Source organism: Dromiciops gliroides, chromosome 4 (assembly GCF_019393635.1).
Source record: "Dromiciops gliroides isolate mDroGli1 chromosome 4, mDroGli1.pri, whole genome shotgun sequence".
NCBI classification, from domain to species: Eukaryota; Metazoa; Chordata; class Mammalia; order Microbiotheria; family Microbiotheriidae; genus Dromiciops; species Dromiciops gliroides.
Window position 1 is genome coordinate 422,355,692 of NC_057864.1, and position 11,426 is coordinate 422,367,117.

The 11,426-nt window shown below is 37.0% G+C and overlaps 1 long non-coding RNA gene across 1 annotated transcript; it reads right to left on the minus strand.

Moving 5' to 3' along the window:
• Positions 1-899: 899 nt before the first annotated feature.
• On the minus strand, positions 900-9,892 carry LOC122726614. Its single transcript, XR_006352805.1, has 3 exons — positions 9,841-9,892; positions 7,025-7,075; positions 900-1,917 (listed from the first exon to the last, which is right to left on the minus strand). It is a non-coding gene; the product is annotated as an uncharacterized LOC122726614 (long non-coding RNA).
• Between the last annotated feature and the right edge of the window lie 1,534 nt (positions 9,893-11,426).

An 11,426-nucleotide genomic window follows, 5' to 3' on the forward strand; every position in this document is an offset into this window, starting at 1 on the left:
TTCTTCTCTTCTTGAGGGATACAGATTTCACCATAGGTCAATTAAGGGAAAAAATGTTGTAAGTGTCAACTATGACAGTTACTCACTTGTGCAATCTTATGTGCATAGCCAAAAATAAAATATCCAAACCCCCAAAACCAAACTTAGAATAACAAGAACAGAAAACACACATTTTGTTTGTATTTGGCTTTAGAATTGTGACTATACTCAAAAAAATAAATTTTACAATTAATTAAAGCAAACAGTTACCCCCAAAGTCATCTAACATGGTATAGTAGAAAAAGAAAGAGATCTGGAATCTGAAGATACGGGTTTTCCATTTACTCTTTTTTTATGCTTTTCCATTTACTCTTTGTGTCCCATTGGATAAGTTACTTAACCTCTATCTAATGTATTTTCCTCATCTATAAAATGAGGGAGTTGACCATCTTTATAGCCAATCCCACTCTAAAATCCCACCGTGAAGATATGTGAAACCAACATGGATTTTCATCTATATATGTATTTCAATCTGCCAATTCACTTGAATTGGAACACTTACAATGTAATTTGTACTTCTCTGTGACTAAAGTAGCCAATATGAAAGGTGAAAAATTCAGTCAATCACTGATATGTTTTCTCTACACAATATTTAGCATTGTTAGTATGGACAGAAAGTCTGGATAATGGACTGAATATTTTATTTTCTATCCAGATGGTTTGGCATCGTGAAGAGGCAGCTGCAGTTTAAAGGTGAATAGAATAGTAGCTTTCTTCACAAAGGAATGATTACAAAAATTCATGTCATTCTTTCCTTCTTTCAAAAGCCATGTCAGGAACTTGTTTTTAAAAGCCTAATTGACTTTGCAAAGAATATAATTATTTAAAAAAAACCCTCAAAGGCTACTCTCTCTGCCACGTTCGAATATGTTTTGTACTTGGGAAATGTAATACTCATCTGCTGGGAGAAAACTTGATTGTGAGCGTTCCTTGTATGAATGTCTCATTTCCATTTGCATGTTGCTGTGAAAACAATTTTTACTTAGTAATCAATCAGTGTTTAATTACTGCTCAAGTAAACCCTTGTAATCAGACTTGCTGTAAAAATGTTAAGGTGTGTGAAAAACATAAGGTGGTATGTTTTTCCCCTCCTTTCCTTGATATGCTTGTGCAACTCCTATTAATACTAATAGGAGGCACAGCTGGTCATCAACAGGATTATAGTTTGCTGTTTAAATAACATTTTATTTTTATACCTTAGCAAGATTCACACACTGAAATCAGGTGGACAGATTTTTTTCCTCTTGTTGAGCAAACTTTACCTGATGAAAAGAGATTTAGGGGGGAAATTGAGTCCAGCATTTTTACTTTTAGGAACAAAATGGCTCAAAATCCTAGCAGCAGCATTTCCTTCTATTGCCAGTCTGTCATATTCTTTAGCACCAGCTGGAGTTCCATTTCTAATTTGCTGTGAAGAATTAAGTGATTTGAGACCTGTACCCTGGAGTATTTGACCTCAGAAACCAACTAGCTGGTTCTCAATTCCCTTGGTTGGAAAATTTCTCCAAAATTTATTTGTGCTAACATCAGTTAACATCTTCTACAGAATAATAGTAAACATCAGGTAAATCTGAGTGTAACTTTACAGCCATAAAATATGTACACAGTAGAATGTTAAAGAAAACAATTTAGGGAGCCTGTAGAATCCCAGGTATCAGTAATGGGATAACAGAAACTTTGAATCTCAAGGTCATTAGTTCAAATACAAAAATAAAAGAGTAACAATGAGGATTAATATTGGTTCATGATGGTTGTTTGATAGCATATGTGAACTATGGAACTGCCCCTAGCTACAGGTCTTTGAAGTCAGGTAAAACTTTGCCCAGAAGCAAAAATAACCATTGCAGCTAGCACCAAGTTGCCATGTTGTATTGGATCCTGGAAAAGAGAACAAGGAATACAATCAGAATGGAGAATGAAAAAGAATGCACTCAGAAAAGTGCATTCCCTGCTCATTCCCATCTCTGACAAATTACTTCTACTATTTCTTTCTGATCCCACATTAGACTCCTTTACACATTCCTCTGAATCTATCCTAATCTTACTGATTCTACAAGGTCAAACTTATTTCTTAACTCTCCCGTGAAGCCTTTCCCCCTAGCTCCAGACAACATATAGCTTCTCTCCTTCTGACCTTTCCAAAGAGCACACCTAGAGAATTTATGCACCAGAGTGGGCTGAGTCCTAAGTCATAAGACATGGGCTTTATTTCCCCCTTTATTATTGATTAGGTGCGTGACATCTCTTGAGAGGCTGCATGGTGTAGTGGATAAACCAATCAATTAAACAATAATTTATTAAGTACTTACTATGTGCCAGGCACTTAACTAACTTTTAGAAATACAAAGAAAGGCAATGAGAGTTCCTACCTTCAAGGTGGTCAGTTCTAATTGGCAGGGTGTTGGGGGAAGAAAGAAAACATCTAAATAACTAGGTACACACAAGATTTTATATACACACATATACATAGTAGATGGTAGGTGATCTTATAAGGGAAAGAACCAGTATGTGGGAAAGGACTGGAAAACTCATCTTGAGAATGTTGGTCTTAAGACATGTCTTGAAGAAAGACAGGAGAACTAAGAGGAAGGATAGAGTTTTGGACTTAGAATCAAGAAATTGTTGTTGTTCAATTGTTTCAATGTCTGACTCTTTGTGACCCCATTTAGGTTGGGGTTTTTTGGCAGAGGTATTGAAGTTCTTTTCCATTTCCTTCTTGAGTTCATTTTATAGATGAGGCAACTGAGGCACAGAGAGTTAAGTGACTTGCCCAGGCTTACATCTAGTAAGTGTCTGAGGCCTTATTTGAACTCAGGAAGATAAGTCTTCCTGACTCCAGGTCCTGTTGTACCACCTAACTACCAAACTGACCTGCGTTTAAATCCTTCTTCTCTTACTCTGTCTGACTTCCATGAGATTTAGTTTTCTCTTCCATAAAATGGTGACACAAAAGAATGCTTGAGGCTCAAATGAGATAATATTTTTCATGCACTTATCAGTTTTGAAAATATTCTAAGTCATCTATCTTTCAGATCCACAGTTAATTAATCTTTAAAATAAAAACATACTACTTTTATTGGGTTCTCGTGAAGAAAGTTTTAAGTGTTTCCAAATATGAGTCATTATTATTTTCCCCCACTTTGGTACAAGATTACAGGGAGTCCCCAGTTTAGAAAAAATATTTTACATACCAAAAATTTTCCAAATTAGGTGGACATAGGAGGGGAACATTCCTTCAGTGTTGCTATTACATATTTTCTTGCCTCTTTCTTCCCTGCCAGTCAGTCAGTCACTGAACAAGTATCTATTGAGCATGTGACATGTGCCAGGGACTGTAATAAGCTCTGGGGACACAAAGATAAAAGCAAAAACTATGGACCCACCCTCAAGAAGTTAACCTTTTAATGGAGAATACCACTTTCTTTAGGGCAGACACTGAAAGTAATTACTGAATGTCTCTCCAAAGCCCCCCTTCCAGCTTCTAGAGGCAGCTTGGTGGCATAATGGATAGGGCACTAAACTTGTAGTCAAGAAGAATTGAGATCAGACACTCTTGAATTATATGACTTTGGGCAAATTATATATTTATTGTCCGCCTCAGTTTCTTTCTTGTAAAATCACAATAATAATAGTATATAACTCACAGGGTTGATGTCAGGATAAAATGAGATATTTGCCAAGTGCCTAGCATAGTGCCTGGCACCTAGTAGATACTTAATAAATACTTGTCCTGTTCCCTTCCCTGAAAGGTTCTTCTTTTGTTTTCTTCTCTGGCTCCTTATCACTTGATCCTAATGATGGTACCTGACAATGCTTACAGCTGAAGGAAGAGGTATAGCAATGGGGACAAAATCAAGTAATGAAGGTAAAATTACATCATGTAAACACTGAGACCCCCAAATGCTCCTCTTAATACCTTTGCTGATCCTCAAACAACCAGAGAATCTAACAGAGAAAGCTGGGACAGATGTTGATGGAGACTCTCAAAATATCCTTGTGGACAAGATAGAAAGTCTGTGGCTATTTAATAGTCTGCATCTAAGAAATGTGGAAACTTTGCTGTAATAAGAGACCCCTGGAGACCTAGTTATTACTTAGCTTTACATTGTGTTTTTTTTTGGTTGTTTTTTTGTTTGTTTGTTTTGGGGTTTTTTGTGAGGCAATTGGGGTTAAGTGACTTGCCCAGGATCACACAGCTAGTAAGTGTTAAGTGTCTGAGCCCAGATTTGAACTCAGGTACTCCTGAATCCAGGGCCGGTGCTTTATCCACTGTGCCGTCTAGCTGCCCCCCTTAGCTTTACATTGTACTACCATTCCTTTTACCCTGGATTCTTCCAATTTAAGATGGCTCTTGTCAATCTGCTGAAATACCCCAAAACTTTACAAAGGACACAAAGGGCAGGTTTAGAGAATGTCCTGGTACAATGGAAGAAGTACTGGACTTAGAGTCAGAGGACCTAGGTTTGAATCTCAGCTCTGTCACTTACTACCTGTATAAACTTGGGTGAATCCCATAAGCTCTCTGGGCCTTTATTTCTCCAACTAAAAAATGAAGGGACAGTATTAGATGATCTATGAGTTTTCTTCTAATTCTAAATCTGTGGTTGTATGATCTTAAGGGCTGGTTTCCTCATCATATATATATATTTATTTATTTTTTTGTTGAGGCAATTGGGGTTAAGTGACTTGCCCAGGGTCACACAGCTAGCAAGTGTCAAGTGTCTGAAGCTGGATTTGAACTCAGGTCCTCCTGAATCTAGGACCAGTGCTCTATCTACTGCACTACCTAACTGCCCCTAAAATGAACACATTTTTTGTTTTGTTTTTTGGTGAGGCAATTGGGGTTAAGTGACTTGCCCAGGGTCACACAGCTAGCAAGTATCAACTATGTGAGGCTGGATTTGAACTGAGGTCCTCCTGAATCCAGGGCCGGTGCTCTATCCACTGTGCCACCTAGCTGCCCTCATTATATTTTTATATAGGAGGATAAAAAATAGCTCATTGTAGAAACTCATGAATCCATCAACATGGGGGATGTTCTCTCAGAAGCCATTGCACCCTCTGCCAAAGCTCTGAATATATTTTTCTCTTAAGTGGACCACTATAGAAAATGATTATCACATGGGAAGAGGAACCACTCAAAAGCAAAGGGAACATCATTGATGTCCACTCTAAACCTAAGAACCTTGAAGACCTTCAGATTGCCCATAAGATCAATCCATGTAAAATGCACTGTTACCTCATCCAATCTTTTCTTTTTCAGAGATCCTTGTTATAGTAGGCTCAAATCAATTGCAAACAATACCTGCATTTCCCCTCTTCTTCTGCTAATTGTGAATTGACTGGAAGACATCATTATTCAGGAGATTCTAGATTCCACAAACATAATGGGATGCTCTCTAAAACCTTGTGGACTGGCAGGGGCATAGTCATGAGAAGATAAATGAGCCAACAGACAACATATTCACACCAACGTTGATGGGAGTTCTTCCACCAGTTATCCAAGCACACTACAGCAGTGGCCACATTGTATATGGAAAAATGATAGCCATTTCCATTGCTCCTTAGACACAGTATGGTGAAGAAGACCTCCAACTTAAAAATATTCAGGTAAAAACTTAAATCTCTACTTCTGTAAATAGCTTCATATTTTTGTCTCAGCATTTTGAATTTCAGGATTCCAAAGAAACTCTATTCTGGTCCACCTTGAAAATTAGCATCAAGTCAATTTTAATTGAAATTCTGTACCCTAAGGTAGGTGGAATAAACAAGCAGTTCCTTCCCATTTTAGGCAAAGTCTACTGGATATTTCCCTACATTGTAAATTAATGATGTGTATATTAAAAGAAATTTAATAAAACTTAATTGATTTAAGCAGCTTGTGTGTGGGAGAGTGTGTGTAGAATTAAAGTTTAAATTCTGGTGGAAAGAGCACTAGACCAGGTTTCAGTAGGCAGACCTGCCTGACTTCCAGTTTTAGATATACATTTTCTTCTTTAAAAATACTTAATACACTCCTGTATTGGTGTTTAAATGTATTTTCATTTTGCTACTAATTTTCCATGAAACATTTTTCAAGGTGCTAATCCCACTGACTCATAGTTTTCTTACCTGGAAAATTAGAGAGATTGATTAGATTATCTCTAGCACCTCTTTCAACTTTAAAATGATGTAATTCCAAATCTATGATACAATAAAGTCTATTCTCCTCCTTTCTTTATCTGTCATATTCCATCATGAAATTCACTGTGGAAAAATAATTTCCCTCCATAAGAATTCTAGAGTCTGAAACAGTTTTTTGTAAGGATATTAATCTCTTCCTGGGGCAAGTAAGTGACACAGTGGATAGAATGCCCAGCCTGAAGTCAAGAAGACTCATCTTCTTGAAGTCAAATCTGGCCTCAGACATTTGATAGATGTAGGACCCTGGGCAAGTCACTTAACCCTGTTTGCCTCACTTCCTTATATGTAAAATGAGCAGGAGAAGGAAATGATAAAGCACGCCAGTATCTTTGCCAAGAAAACACTAAACAGGATCATGAAGAGTCGGGTATACCTGAAACAACTCAACAACAACAACTAAACAAATCTTTCCCTGCATTGCTTGCTCCCTTTCAATACTTCACTGGGTTCATGATCTCACTACTGTGTATATCATTTTCTGTACAATTGCAAACCATGTACACTGGGTGATTTTTACCTGTGTCTTCCTATAAATTTCCTAAATAAGATATCTCCAATGAGTCAGGGACTTTTTATATTTTATTGACACCAAAGCCACTCTCAGGTATTCCACCAATATCTTTTTTCTCTCACTACAAGACCAGCCCATCTCCTTTTCTTGACATTCAAGATCTCAGCGATGTCTTTTATGCCACTTGCCCTGTATAAGTGACCATTGTTAGAATATTAAGGAATACTTAAGCACATCATGCATTTGTCTATCATTCTTTGTCATCTACAATGTTGTAGAGGGAATTCTTACTCAAGCATGGGCTGGAGTTGATAGTCTCTGAGGTCTTTTCCACTTCAGATTCTGTAAGCGTCAGAAAGAGGAAAGGATTATCTTTTAGTGACTTAGACTGTAGTGAAGATGTTAGATTTCTCTAATGAGAAAAAGAATGCATTTTCCCCAGAGAAATTGTGGTAAACCAATAATACATTTATAATATTCAATTATATAACGGGTTAAATGAGCTTCTGTTGGCTTTCCTAGGAACCTAACTACCATTTATGGTATTGTTTCCATTGGGGAAAAAAATCATTCCTAAACAAAAATAAAAACAAAACCAAAAAAATCCCCCTTCACCGTAGTATACTAGACACAAAGTAATCCAGCCTCTACTCGAAGGTCTCTGTGTCAGGGAAATGTATCACCTCTAAAAGCAGTCTATTCTACTTTGTGACAGCTCTAATTATTAAGAACATTTTCTTGCCATCTAACTTACATTTACCTTTTTTGAAATTTCCACCCATTGCTCCTAGTTTGGGTAGGAATATAACTCATGGAGGAAATGAAATAGAGAAAGAAAAACCTGAACAGTCAGAAAGAGCAAAAGGCAGGAAAAAGGGTGACATAAGCATTGAGGTAAATAATGCAATGATAGTTGGCATAGACCAATGAGGGGACAGAGAAAGAATTGTCATAGTTAAAGGGCTTACTTTATTTGGCAATCAAAGAATTGGTTTGGGTAAGCTCTGTCAGTGTTAGGTTTTCAGTGATAGGTCATGGACTTTGGATTTGATGCAATACCTAATAGGGAGCCATAGTCAGTTATCAAACAGAGGAGTGATATGATGAAAGTGGTATTTTAGGAAGATTAATTTGGCAACTACTTGTAGAAAAAATGGAAGAGAAGAGATTTACCAAATTCATGGCAACTATACAGATATTCAATGAATTACAAAACTATCTAATTAATTTTTACAATGGAGATTTCTCTTACACTCCAAATGCAAGAAAAAGTTCCAGAAAATGAGTTAACTATGTCTTTTTCTGGTGCAATCTCTGTCAAATTCCAATATCAGACATTTTCTTCTCCTGATATCCTCCTAATGATATTTAATTTGAAAGACCAGACTATTTAACCAAAATGCCAAACTCATAAATCCACAAACAACCCAGATGGATATTCTGCATGATCATTTCTTGAATAATCTTATTTAAAAGATGGGATACTTTGTCATGTGTTCATCATTTGAAATGATAGAAGACTTTTGTCACAGTGTGTTTTGCTAATACTAAAGTACATAGTCTCTTTTTCTTCTCCAGTTATTTGTCTTATTGTATGTATGTATTGTTTTATAAACAGATTAGAAGAAAACCAGAATGTCTCCCCTCTGTAAGAAAGGATTTTCAAGCTAAGAAACAAATTAGAGAGGATGGGAGTAATGGATTAAGGTTGTGTTCCAGACCCAGTCTCTGTACTTGAAAACATTAATACACTTCAGCAGAGAGTTTAGGGGTACTTGAAAAGGTATAGGGAATGGCATAGAGACTCAATGAAATACATCCTGATATTGTAGTTGGTGTGGAGCTTTGGAATATTGGCCAAGGCTTGGAAATGATTTACTCATCTATGACGCTTCCTTTTGCCTACACATTTATATTGTTCTTTATCCATATTCTCTAAATTATCATGTATTAGCCAGAGTGCTGGACTAGAAATATCAGATTGGGCTTAGACATGTTATTCATGTGACCATGGGAAATTTGTAACTTTTTTCTGAGCTTCAATTTCCATGGAGTAATATCTGCAGTACCTCACGAGAAGGTTATTTTTGTTAGACTCAAATGAAACAATGTATAGAAACGGCTTTTCAAACTTTAAAATGTTATTAAAATTTCAGTTATCAGGCCCTAAGTTTCAACTATCTTCAGTTGTGAGGGCCTTTCCTTCTTCCCTGGGCAACGGATATAACTAGGGAAAACAAGGGAAGCCTCAAACTATATACTTTTATTTATTTATTTGGGGGAGGAGGCAATTGGGCTTAATTGACTTGCCCAGGGTCACACAGTAAGTGTCTGAGGCCAAATTTGAACTCAGGTCCTCCTCACTCCAGGGCCAGTACTCTATCCACTCTGTCACCTAGCTGCCCCAAAACTATACTTTTAGATGAGATCTGATCTAGGCTTATCTGGGGCCAGGTTTCATGCTAGCCCTTGTGACCTGAATGACTTACTTTTTCTTCACTTGCAAATTCTCCTTTTAAAAATTTTATATGGAAAATTTGCTTTTCTTTTTTTTTTTAAGCTAAATTAGCTATTGGTTAGTCTTCTCATTGTTTGTTTGTTTTTAAACAGATCCTACTTTTATTAATTCATTTATTTTATCTAGAACTTTGTTAATTTCTTTTTATTTCTTTCTTTATGATTTCTATTTTGTATTTAATTGGGAGTCAGCACATAGATAATAGAAACAAAGGGTGGTAAACTATGGCCTGGCTATGATTTTAAGATAGCAGCTTGAGTAATTTGTTCAGTACTGTAGAAAATGCATGCTTATGTTGGAGGAAGGAAAGTGGCCTTGCACTTCCCCCACTACCTCTTGTTAATTGGCTGCTGAGTTATGTTACTCTAACATACTGAAGCATAGGCAAGCAGCCAGATCAGATCAGCAGCATCTGGGCTTGCCTTCTACTGTTGGGTTTTTTTTGTGTTTTTTTTTTTTTGTGAAATTTTATTGTTGCCTTTTGGTTTTTATTCCACAAAATGTTTCTTCCAGAACTCTCCATTGTCACAAATAAAAACTGTTAAGCAAAACCAACTCACACAGCAACTGTCTCTGACAGCATACTCACCAATCAGCACATTTCCCATCTTTCTACAGAGAGGAGAGGGGTATGTGTCATCATCTGTCAATCAAGCAATCAGAGTTAGCTTGTATATTTTATTTTGTTTTTCAGAACACTTTACAAATATCTTATTTTACCCTCAAAACAACCCTGAGAGGTTCATTCTATTTTTATCCCAATTGTACAAGCAAGGAAATTGAGGCAGACAGAGATTCTGATTTGCCAGTAAGTCTCTGAGGCTAGATTTTAACTCAGTCCTTCTCAACTCCAGGTCCAGCACTATATTCATAGTACTACTAAGATTCCAGCTTACATGGAAACAAAGAAAACAAAATGGAAAAAAATAAAGTATCTCTTGCCCTGTAAGAGTTGAAATTCTATGAAAGAGGCAACATAGGATCATGGGATCATAGATTTGGAGCTAGAAGGGACCTCAGAGGACATCTAGTCGAAACCCATCATTTTAAAAATAAGGAAATGAGGCCGAGAGGTTAAACGACTTGCCCAGAGTATATAAAAAACACTAGGACATTTTTTGGAGGAAGAATTATTCAGAAGGTAATACTTAAGCTGTGTTTTCTGCAAACAATATCAATCAGAGTTGTAATGCCTTTTAGTGTTATTTTCATTTTCATTACACTTATTGTTCTTCTGGCTCTTTTCTTTCCCATTCTTCACCAGTTCCTATGTAGCTCTTTCAATAACCGTCTTTAAAATGTGGTGATGAAAGTGGCTGAAGAAGCATAAAATGATAACCTGTGCTATCTATATGGCTTTGCTTGATTCTCTTTGTCTACCCAACCACCTGTGATAAAATAATGGGATTTGGCAGATACTCAGGAGCCACACCTGAAGATTGATTTGGAATTAATTGATTTGGGTGAGACTGAGACAACCTACTTAAGAATGATTAAATCGGGACCATACCTGGCTGGCCCTGAGTAGGGTGTTGTTCTCAGAAGTTTAACCTAGTTAAGGTTGATTAAATTGAGGCCACACGTGGTCAACCCTGAGTAGAGTGTGTTCTCAGAGGCTGTGGACTGCGACATCAACGGAGACCCACTCTCAACCAATCAACTTGAAGCAGTGTGTTAGGACCGCCTCTTCTCCGGACCTATAAAAAGTTTCCACACTCAGTTTGAGGATTGAAATAGGCTTGTGACAGAGGATTTCAGAAAGAACACGACCAGGCTGGAACTCTAGGCTACATAGGCCTTTTCTTAACTTTCCGAACTCCATGTGAATACCTGGTATGCTTAAATAAATGCTTAATGTTCAAAGACTGGTGCTAAAGCTTCTAATTTAAGGTGACCACACATTTTAAACATCGCACATCTGAGAATCGGTGTTTTCTGTTCCAGTTTAGATAAGGTGATAGGGTAGGGGCAAGTTAATGTGTCTTTATTGGGAGTTACATATTAATAATGTAAATGTTTTGAGTTGCAGAAAGTGACAAGACACTGAAGCAGATACCAACTGTTTGTCCTGGAAACAAATTATTTTAGAAGAATGGCTCTGCCTTGGGTTTGTACTAGAGATTCTAGATTGTACCAGGACATTTCCAAGGTTATCTAGTTTTGTCTAATGTAGCT